General features: G+C 47.2%; 1 long non-coding RNA gene across 1 annotated transcript; it reads right to left on the reverse strand.

Moving 5' to 3' along the window:
- Positions 1-7,636: 7,636 nt before the first annotated feature.
- On the reverse strand, positions 7,637-10,574 carry LOC147723947 (uncharacterized). The gene is made up of 3 exons (XR_015310066.1): positions 10,469-10,574; positions 9,589-9,717; positions 7,637-7,796 (listed from the first exon to the last, which is right to left on the reverse strand). It is a non-coding gene; the product is annotated as an uncharacterized LOC147723947 (long non-coding RNA).
- Positions 10,575-11,408: the final 834 nt, after the last annotated feature.

The following is an 11,408-nucleotide window of genomic DNA, read 5'->3' on the forward strand; positions in this document are numbered from 1 at the left end:
AAGAGTGTGGGAGAGAGTGAGACATCAATGCGGGAAAGTTCATCAGCGAGCGTAACTGGGTCGAAGAGATCATCATCATCCCGTAAATCATTGGTCCAGGGCAACATTAAAAAGATGTTGTTTACAGAAGCGCAATATGAACGCAACCACCCAATGACCCGTCTGTATAACACTAAGCTGGCTAAAATGCTAGCTCTGGACCTTCTCCCTTTTTCTTTTGTAGAAGGGGTTGGTTTTCTAGAATTAGTGACAGCGCTCTGCCCTAAATGGAAGGTTCCTAGCCGGTTCTATTTTGCCCGAGTTGCGGTTCCAGCACTACATGAAGATGTTCTGAAGGTGATTGGGGCAGCTTTGCAGAAGAGTGCTGTTCACACTATACATCTGACAACAGACATGTGGACCAGTGGCGCAGGCGCTGATTACATGTGCATCACTGCACACTGGGTCTCTTTTTCAGGGGCTAAAGCAAAGCTAAACTCAGGTGTTGACACTAACATTGTTTTTAAAGGTGCTCGGAAACATGCAACACTAGCCATGTTTGGTTTGGAGAAACGTCACACAGCAGAAAACATTTTGGATGTCTTTAACACAAAGGTCCTTAACTGTCTGTCCCCACTAAAACGCAAGGTTGGTTATGTTTCCACGGACAATGGCTCCAATATAGTTAAGGCCATGAGGGACGGTTACTATTTCAGAGTGCCGTGTTTGGCGCACTGTATAAACCTGGTTGTCCAAAAATTCTTGGGTAATAAACGCAGTGCAGCGTACAGTGTATTGGAGAACTGCCGAAAAATTTGCAAGCATTTCAGGCATTCTTTTAAGGCCCGGAAGCAGCTGAGGAGCATGCTATATCAATGTCAAATGCCAGTGAAAGCACTCATCCAGGAGGTGGTAACACGTTGGAACTCAACCTTCTACATGCTTGAGCGTCTGTATGAGCAGTATACGCAACTCGATCAATATTTCTTGAAAGAGGGTATAGAGGAGCTGAGGATGGGTGGGCCGCAATGGAACATAGTTGAAAGCCTAACACGCATGCTTCGTCCTTTTGAGGTCTTCACGCGTGCAGTCAGCAAGGAGGACTCTAATTTGGGAAAAGCTATCCCATTGTTGTACATGCTGGAGGACCAACTGAAGGAGGTGTGTTCTGTGTTTGGAAAAGATGACAAAAAGAAAGACTCTTTGCTTCTGGCTGAGCAATTATTAGAGCTCCTACAAGGTGATGAACGTCTTAAAAAGATCCACTCAGAACAGCATTACATTTGTGCTACTATTCTGGATCCACGCTACAAAAAGGCGCTGGCAGGCAGAGCATTCTTTCCTTTTGGTGATGAAGATGTTACAAAGTACAAACGTTGGCTAGCCTTGTCAGCCAAGAAGTTTGAAACAGAACGGCTGGAAATTGAAGGAAATGGCAGTACATCAGCAGGCCATCCCCAGTCAAAACAATCCACTTCTGCACCTGTGGCTGTGGCACAAGTGACCTCTCAGCCGTTAAAGACACCGGCAACCGGATCATCTGCACGAAAGACAACAGAAACATTGGAGGCTGAAGAGGATTGGCTAGCTCTGCGTGGGTTTGGTTCTCAAAAGGTCAGAGGCACAGCAAGAGCTACGCAAAGTGGAGGAACCTTGGAGGAGGACCTTGAGTCGATGGTGAAGGACTATCTGAATGACTCCACAGAGGTCTATGTTAATTCTGACCCATTGGCGTATTGGCATGGGAAAAAAGAATTGTGGCCACAGCTCACCAACCTGGCTTTAAACTACTTGTCTTGCCCACTCGCAAGTGTGTCTTCTGAACGGGTTTTCAGTGCGGCTGGTGGGATTGTAACTCCCAAACGGAGCCGCCTCTCGCCCAAAAATGTGGAGAGGTTAACAATGATCAAGATGAATCAGCACCTCATACCACCAGATATAAGAGTACGAGAGAGCGTGCCGGATGAAGAGGAGGTGGCCAGCAACATAGATGAGGGAATTTCTACTCTGTCAGGTGGCACTGACCTCACCCTGGCTGAATTCGCAGAGTATGATGACGAAGCCTTATTCTTATTCCTGGACCGTGATACCGACTTCGAGCCCTGAAAATGAGACAACGAATCAATAACTTTCTTTTTCATCCCTATTCACTTTTATTCCTGTGTGTCTGTCTTTCTTTGTTGTGCACAGTTAATATAATTCAAACTTTAATCAGATAATCACAAAAACAAGCCCATCAGCAGAACTGTCTTCACTTGTTTGCTAATTTATTTGAAGGTGCCGCAGTCTGCATTCCTCAGGTTCACAAGTTCAGAAGAACATGCTCCTCTATCCTCCTCCTCCAGACTCCTATTTCCATCAAAGCAGAGGGCTGGTTTACGCCCAATGAAGAAAGACTCAGCACTTGTGGGGGTGTTGTTCTACCTCTTTGCAGGTGAGTTGACGGGTCTGGGGCCATTGCTGTGAAGCACTAAAAGTGGTTTGGACCAAATCCGAGGCGGAAAATTTTTTGTGTTTTTGATGACTTGCTTGCCTTTGAGGTGCTCTTAGGGGGGGTTCCGTCTGTTTGTGGGTGAGTTTCGTGGTCTGAGAGCATTGCTGGGACACTCTAATCTTGATTGCATTTGCTTTTCAGGAAATCCGTCGTGCCAACCCTGACTTATGGCCTAGCTACGCAGCGCGTTTGGACCGAAGGCCCAGAAATATTGCAAGTATGAGATTTTGCTTTTGGCCTGTTTGGGGGTGTTATGCTTCTTGGCGGGTGGGTTGCCGGGTCTTGGGGCATTCCTGGGAAGGTCTAATACCGGGTAGAAGTGGTTGGGACAAAATCCAGGCCGATTTTTTTTTTGGGCTATTTCTGAAATTTTGCTCTATGTAGCGTTTTCGGGGGCATGTTTGGGGGGCTTCCTGGTGTTTGTGGGTGAGTTTCGTGGTCTGGGAGCACTGCTGGGACACTCTAATCTTGATTGCATTTGCTTTTCAGGAAATCCGTCGTGCCAACCCCGACTTATGGCCTAGCTACGCAGCGCGTTTGGACCGAAGGCCCAGAAATATTGCAAGTATGAGATTTTGCTTTTGGCCTGTTTGGGGGTGTTATGCTTCTTGGCGGGTGGGTTGCCGGGTCTTGGGGCATTCCTGGGAAGGTCTAATACCGGGTAGAAGTGGTTGGGACAAAATCCAGGCCGATTTTTTTTTGGGCTATTTCTGACATTTTGCTCTATGTAGCGTTTTCGGGGGCCTGTTTGGGGGGCTTCCTGGTGTTTGTGGGTGAGTTTCGTGGTCTGGGAGCACTGCTGGGACACTCTAATCTTGATTGCATTTGCTTTTCAGGAAATCCGTCGTGCCAACCCCGACTTATGGCCTAGCTACGCAGCGCGTTTGGACCGAAGGCCCAGAAATATTGCAAGTATGAGATTTTGCTTTTGGCCTGTTTGGGGGTGTTATGCTTCTTGGCGGGTGGGTTGCCGGGTCTTGGGGCATTCCTGGGAAGGTCTAATACCGGGTAGAAGTGGTTGGGACAAAATCCAGGCCGATTTTTTTTTGGGCTATTTCTGACATTTTGCTCTATGTAGCGTTTTCGGGGGCCTGTTTGGGGGGCTTCCTGGTGTTTGTGGGTGAGTTTCGTGGTCTGGGAGCACTGCTGGGACACTCTAATCTTGATTGCATTTGCTTTTCAGGAAATCCGTCGTGCCAACCCCGACTTATGGCCTAGCTACGCAGCGCGTTTGGACCGAAGGCCCAGAAATATTGCAAGTATGAGATTTTGCTTTTGGCCTGTTTGGGGGTGTTATGCTTCTTGGCGGGTGGGTTGCCGGGTCTTGGGGCATTCCTGGGAAGGTCTAATACCGGGTAGAAGTGGTTGGGACAAAATCCAGGCCGATTTTTTTTTGGGCTATTTCTGACATTTTGCTCTATGTAGCGTTTTCGGGGGCCTGTTTGGGGGGCTTCCTGGTGTTTGTGGGTGAGTTTCGTGGTCTGGGAGCACTGCTGGGACACTCTAATCTTGATTGCATTTGCTTTTCAGGAAATCCGTCGTGCCAACCCCGACTTATGGCCTAGCTACGCAGCGCGTTTGGACCGAAGGCCCAGAAATATTGCAAGTATGAGATTTTGCTTTTGGCCTGTTTGGGGGTGTTATGCTTCTTGGCGGGTGGGTTGCCGGGTCTTGGGGCATTCCTGGGAAGGTCTAATACCGGGTAGAAGTGGTTGGGACAAAATCCAGGCCGATTTTTTTTTGGGCTATTTCTGACATTTTGCTCTATGTAGCGTTTTCGGGGGCCTGTTTGGGGGGCTTCCTGGTGTTTGTGGGTGAGTTTCGTGGTCTGGGAGCACTGCTGGGACACTCTAATCTTGATTGCATTTGCTTTTCAGGAAATCCGTCGTGCCAACCCCGACTTATGGCCTAGCTACGCAGCGCGTTTGGACCGAAGGCCCAGAAATATTGCAAGTATGAGATTTTGCTTTTGGCCTGTTTGGGGGTGTTATGCTTCTTGGCGGGTGGGTTGCCGGGTCTTGGGGCATTCCTGGGAAGGTCTAATACCGGGTAGAAGTGGTTGGGACAAAATCCAGGCCGATTTTTTTTTGGGCTATTTCTGACATTTTGCTCTATGTAGCGTTTTCGGGGGCCTGTTTGGGGGGCTTCCTGGTGTTTGTGGGTGAGTTTCGTGGTCTGGGAGCACTGCTGGGACACTCTAATCTTGATTGCATTTGCTTTTCAGGAAATCCGTCGTGCCAACCCCGACTTATGGCCTAGCTACGCAGCGCGTTTGGACCGAAGGCCCAGAAATATTGCAAGTATGAGATTTTGCTTTTGGCCTGTTTGGGGGTGTTATGCTTCTTGGCGGGTGGGTTGCCGGGTCTTGGGGCATTCCTGGGAAGGTCTAATACCGGGTAGAAGTGGTTGGGACAAAATCCGCGCGGAAAAGCCTTTAGTTTTGGCACTTTTTGTAACTTAGGGTTCGTTAGGGTTAGCCCTAGCAGCAGGATTGCATGTGTATCGGGGTGTTCTAGATTTTTCAAACTGAGTTCTGGGGTCTTAGAGCACTCGTGAGAATATGTAATTTTGGTTGCAAGTCATTTGAAGAAAATCCATGGTGGGAAAGGGGGGATTTGGCATAGTTAAAGAAAGCCTTTGCCACTATTCTTAACTTAGGGTTCGTTAGGGTTAGCAGTATTTCTATTGCATGTGTTTGAGTGGGGGGGATTTCGAGTCTTGGAGCGATGCTGGCTATGGCTACTTTTGCTTGGTTGCTTGCAAGTGGTTTGAATGCAATCCACGGTGGGTAATGGGTAATTAGGGTACTTCGGCCTACTTTTACTTTCAAAGTAAGTTTTGTCACCAGTTTTCTGCTAGGCCTCGTTTTTTGAGATTTGATTGGGGGTCTTCTACATTTTTGCGACTGGCTTTAGTAAGGGTCTGGGTGGGAGCACTGCTAGGAAGATCTATTTTTGTTCTAAAACACAGTTTACAGTACACCTAGCTTGAGGGGCAAGATCCGCTACATTAATTTGCCCATACTTATTTATCCTTCAAAAGGTGACTCAGAGTACGCACTTTCAAAAACATTGTACTGTCTACTAGGAAAAACAAATTGTGACTTTTTGCACTCCACAGCCTACATACCTCATATTTATTTATCAGTGGTGTTGTAATATTATATCACTTCCTGTTTTTCGTTGAATAATTACAGGCCGGGTTTCAGTCTCTGCAATGGGGAAAAAAGGATGGAGTCAGGCTTCACAGTAGCGAGCCACAATTCAGCATCAGGCAGGCAGTGGACAGGGTGTCTTCTGGTGACCAACATCGGTGGACGAAGCGTCGGCTGCAATGGAGGAGTGCCGCTAATAGGAGGATTTTTTTTCTGCGGGCAACTTACTTACCACTTCCAACAGGACCACTACAACCACATAGATACAGTATCCCTTGCCTTTTTCTCTGACTGTGACTGCATTTCTTGGCTCTCTCTCGGCTTCTACATTGATCCCTTAACACATCACTTAGTCCACTCCACTATCTGCACCACACATAGTCATTTGTAAGTGCTCCTACGTAATTCGCAAGTCGCAGCACGCCCCAGGCCGTAGAGGACTGGGATGGCCCCAATGATGAAGCATGTCACCAAGGGGCAACCCTGGTGAGTGAGGGGACACCTAGAAAAAAAGCAATTTCTCCTTTTCTATCTACTATACCTTCTGTCAGGTTACGCAGCCCCTAAGCGCCTACCGTACTATGAAACTACATTTCCCATGAGTAGGCGGGAGACTTGCAGACTATTTAGTGAGACTATATGAGAGTACCCTTGTATGTTAGGACATCACTTCACTGATGCCTGTCTTGTCTTCTCTTACAGGTATCCTTTCCCTGCTGACCCTACCTTTACCCATCCCACATTTTTTATTTTAGTTTGTTATTTTTCTCCCCCGCCTAATGCCTCGAACACCCTGTGTTTACACTTCTGGGTGTTGGTGACATTTGGAGGTGGAACCATATTTGCATCGACTGGATCACGGGGAGTAAACCTGACACCTTCCAGACCAACCCCATTGAGTGTTGTTGTGAATGGATTTATAGTGACCAGCAAGGCTCTCGGGTATCTGGCTACAGAGACCTTATGTTGAATATCGTTATCAATAATTCCACACAGGCCCTGTACTGTCGCATTCTTTCTTTCCACAGTTGTCGATGATATATTCTTACTCTGCTTGACAAAGAACCATTGCTAATGTGAAAGAACTTCAACCGAATTAGTAGTTATACTTTACCATTTGTTAGGCTACAATGTGGCACTGCTCTACTGTACTTCTGTCACCTGCTATATTCTCAGTTGTACCGTTGAATTGCTCAGGAGGACAAACCAGATTTCATTTTCTTTTTTTTCATAGGCATGCAACTGCCACTGTGTCACACCACTAGTACCACCGCTATGAGGAAATTTTATCCGACCAAGATTGCCAACGTTATTCGGTGTTTCCCGTGGAGCCAGCCCTGGGCCTAGCCCTACTTTCAAACACAAATTACAGGTAAGATAAGCGTTTGGTGGTTTGGGGGTATAATGGAGTATTAGTACGAGAGACGAGAGACTGAAGGTAGTACTACTAAAGTCCTAGGACTCTTGGATTCACTTCACTTAGTCTGTGAGAGGCACTTAGTGTTGAAAACATTTGGGCATTTACACTTAAAGGAAGAAAATGGAACTAAACTTTCAGGAAAACAGTCAACGTTAAACCCCCACCCACCAGGCAAGCAGTAAAAAACAGGTATGCTCAGATAAAGTTTGAAAAAGTATATTTATATCCCTAACAAAATAATCTCCCGCAAGACCCTCCCTAACCCCAACGATTGTCCTTCAAAAGTCCCCAAAAACCCAACTCCCAATTCCCACCCCCCAAAAGTCTCTAAAAAAGGGGCAAGGGACACTATGGGTGGATGCTGTTAACTTTTTGGGCCAGGGCATCATGCTCCTCGCGGAGCAAGGCGAGCTCCTGCTGAAGGCGGGACACCATCAGGGTAGTGCGGCGCAGGCGTGCCTTCACTGCCTTGCAGGTGCAAGGCCTGTGAGAAGCAGCTGTTGGCCTTGCTGCTCGGCGGTGGCGTTTGCCTTTGGCAGCCCGGCTCAGTCTCGGTGGACCACTGTGCTGGGTGGCAGCCCGTGGGGCCACGGAGGCCGATGCAGACGACGTTGTCGTAGTTGTCGACTGCACACTTTCCACGTCCTCCAGGGCCACCAGCCGCCGATATTCCGCAACAGTGGCCTCGATCCTCCGTTGCCGGGCCGCTCTAGCCAGCTCCTTCCTCCTTGTTCGTTTGGAAGGAGAACCTATATGAAGAAAGAAAGACATAGTCTGTAACCAATGCTCTTTAAGATTAACTCAATCATTCAGCAGAAATTTGTGCTGCAGTACAACTAGCAACTTGCAAGCGCATTACATAACTATTGAGGCCAGTATCTATCTAACCTCACACTTCTTCATCCTTGCTCTAACATTAGTGGGAGTTTAAGGAACAAATTCTATGAGCACTGTGGACATCCATTGGAGTCGACTATGAAAGTACACCAGTCTTATTCTTCTTCTTATCTCTTGTTTTGGAAAATTGGTACGTTATTTTCTGCAAGCCGGCATAATGCCAGCGCGGTAAACTTGCACCCGAGAAAAAGAGACGCACGCCATGAGGAGTGACCTAGACTTGCGTTGCCGTTGCGTTACTGTACCCGTCCAGTACATGCAGGTGGTGAATCTCTTACTTTTCTATTACGGGTGGCACTGAGAATACTCTGTTACAACTCAAGGGCTACTGCTTAATTAATTTAACTTTCACCCTACAGTGGAAATGAGTACTAGAAATGGAAAATTGAAGAAGATAAATAATCTGATTATCTATCACTTCACATGGGATGTTTTTGCTTATATATGGGATGACTTTAGGTGCTTTGCTTTTTATTGAGTGACCAGTGATACATCCACACATGAATGACTGAGTACTACTAAACTTATTAAGAGAGGTAGGGAGTGGCCACCATAATAACCGGATCTATGCAGTGCTTGCAATACAAACTACTGCTACTATTTATGGTAGTATTTGGACAAAATTAAAAGTTCTTTTCCTTGCCTTTCCTACACTGGAACGGACGTGCGGGTGCAGTGTTACATGCTCTTCAAAGTTACACTTAGTTCATCCACTGACCATCTACTCTCTCTAGATCATGGGTACTCACAAACTTTCTCTCAGGGGCTACATTTACAGTGTAGTTTGGGGCCGAGGGCCGCACTGGTGGGGGCGGAGTCAGAGGGGGCGGGGCTAAAGCAAAACGATAACTTGTGACCATGAGGTTGCACACAGGTCCCTGCAGCAGATGCCCTCATCCACTGAGCCACCAGACCCAGCATTTACATACATCTCTCTCCCTCCTGCTCTCCCTCCTGCCCTCCCTCCATCTCTCTCTCCCTCCTGCCCTCCCTCTCCCTCCCCCTCTGTCATCTCACTGTGTGTGTGTCTATCTGTGTCAGCCTTCAGCCCGGGTTGAGACCGCTTCCTCAACGCGCACACACAGACAACAACACCAAAGTACTTAACAGGTCTTTAAAAGACCATTAACATATTATTGAGGCTTTGTTTGTTTTAGCGCCCCTGCTTCTCCACCCTGACAATCACTGCTTGCCCGGCCCCACAGAGCAGAGGCTTTGTTCTATTTCACCTCTTTGTGGCCTTGCATCTCCACTCTGCTCTGTGGGGGCCGGGGGAGCAGTGATTGTCAGAGTGGAGATGCAGGGCCGCTAACAGGTGAAATACAAAAAAGCCTCTGCTCTGTGGGGGCCGGGGGAGCAGTGATTGTCTGCAAGGTCTGCGCACCGCCAACGAAGGCTTGCCGGGCCACCACCGGCCCGCGGGCCGTACTAGGAGTACCCCTGCTCTAGATACACATATGCTATCTAAGAGTCAGATAGTAGCATGATCCAGGTATATGGACACATACAGTTTCTGTGTCACCCACCCAGGCTGTTGTCCTTCCACCCATCATTGCTTCATCATTCACCCAGCCATGCATCTCATATTCTTGCCTTCCCAGCTAGTCTTCAATCTCAATAAGTAAGGAATATATAAGAGCTTACCTCTGGCCGCCACCACCACCGTCTCAACTCTCACAGCTGCCGCCGCCGCCTCCTCCCCTGAAGAATCGCCCTCCGCCTCCGTGTCGAGCACCACCACCTCCACACTGGCCCCGCCACCAGATGTTCCACCTACAAAGTACATTTAGGAATGTTAGAATAAAGCACTCACTAGTCACTAGTATTTGGTCTAGGAATGAAGACATGTGAAAACAATGTAATTTGTGACTGTCTACGTTAAACTTAAAAAAAATGTCCCTTTTTCCAGGGAAGGTTGTCTTGCTGCACTTTTAGGCACAACTGATGAAATCTGTTTTTTTAACACGCACCATTTTTCTCCACACAGACAGAAGATGGACTTCTAACAACAAGATCAAGTTGAAACCAGGTGAGAGCTCGGCTCGACCACAAGAAATGTCTTCAATTAATCGTCAGCACTAACCACTTTTCCATTATCAGTTAAACGTTTAGTTTTATTATGACTTCATTTTAATAAATGTGTTTACTTTTAATAAAGCTTTTAAACTTAAATACAATCTGTGTTTTTTGGTCCAGACTAGAGTGACTGAGCGAAAGGTTTTGCAATTTTTGCAAGCATGAGTCCAGATAGAACAGTTCAAAAGACATTATGGACAATCCCAGAGGACTGCACTAAGTTGATAGAGCTATTGCTGACTAGAATCATGGGAGTTTCGCCAACCGTGCAATCTTAGTTAGCTACACAGACAGACTAATAAGAATAATCTAGTAATACCACAGGGAGTCATAGTAGAGGCAGGATAAGAATTTAGATACAGTCTACAAGAAGAGCAAAGACAATTTTGAAAAAAGTCAAATGAGGAACGCTAGGAAAAATGGGTACTAGTCTAAAATGAAAACTTACTGGGGCCAGCAGAGGAGCCCTCGCCTGCCCGATCCTGGCCCTGTTGATGAACAGCATCCGCCGCCTGCTGCTCCTGTGTCCTCCTCTCGCCCCTGGGGGGAGCTGACGTACAACATGAAAGAAAGAACAGAAAACATGGATGATTGTTGCTTGTCAATGTCAACCAAATCAAACATTTCAAAAGAACAATAACAAAATATTTCTGCGAAATTATATTGATTATGGTTACTTTTCATTTATTTGCGGACCTGTGACTTCGAAAGTCACGTAACTCACTAAACAAAGTACTGAAACGTTCACCTAGGACTGGCAGGCAGCAGTCCGCAGGCAAGACGCAAAGTGACAGACAAACTCCATTGTGATTTCAGTCAGATCAGTGACAACACTAACAGTTGCCTGCTACATTACCAGTCATTTAAATAGTCAAACTATCAATCCACCGCCACTATTTTTCTTATTGTCAGGGTTACAAAGGAAGGGGCAGATTTAAGCCCTTGCGGCTCTTTTGCGCCGTTCTTGCGTGACTTTTGTGACGCAGCAGCTAAACAAAAAAGGGCGCCATGGTGCGGCGTATAATATTATAACAACGTGACGCGTTTGGGAGATGCATCCCGTTATAAAGCCCTGCGCCATCAGGGGGCGTTCCGGCGCAAGGGAGGGCATTCCTGCGCTGGAACACATCCTAATAGTGGCTGAGGGAAATCTACAAAATATCAATCAGTCACCTTTAGGACAATGATGCGTCACACAAACCCTGCACCTGCTTGAAGCAGACGTACGGCTTGACCCAGCATTGGGGAGATAGGGTACCCCAGAGCATTGATGGAGCTGCGCCATCGTTGCGACGCAACTCCAGCAGTAAAGCTTCGGTGACGTTTTGGGCCCATGGTGCGCCGCATTGCAAATACGGCGCACCATGTTTGGTGGTGGTAGCGGGCCG

The sequence above is a fragment of the Lissotriton vulgaris genome, chromosome 4_1, assembly GCF_964263255.1.
Source record: "Lissotriton vulgaris chromosome 4_1, aLisVul1.2, whole genome shotgun sequence".
NCBI lineage: Eukaryota > Metazoa > Chordata > Amphibia > Caudata > Salamandridae > Lissotriton > Lissotriton vulgaris.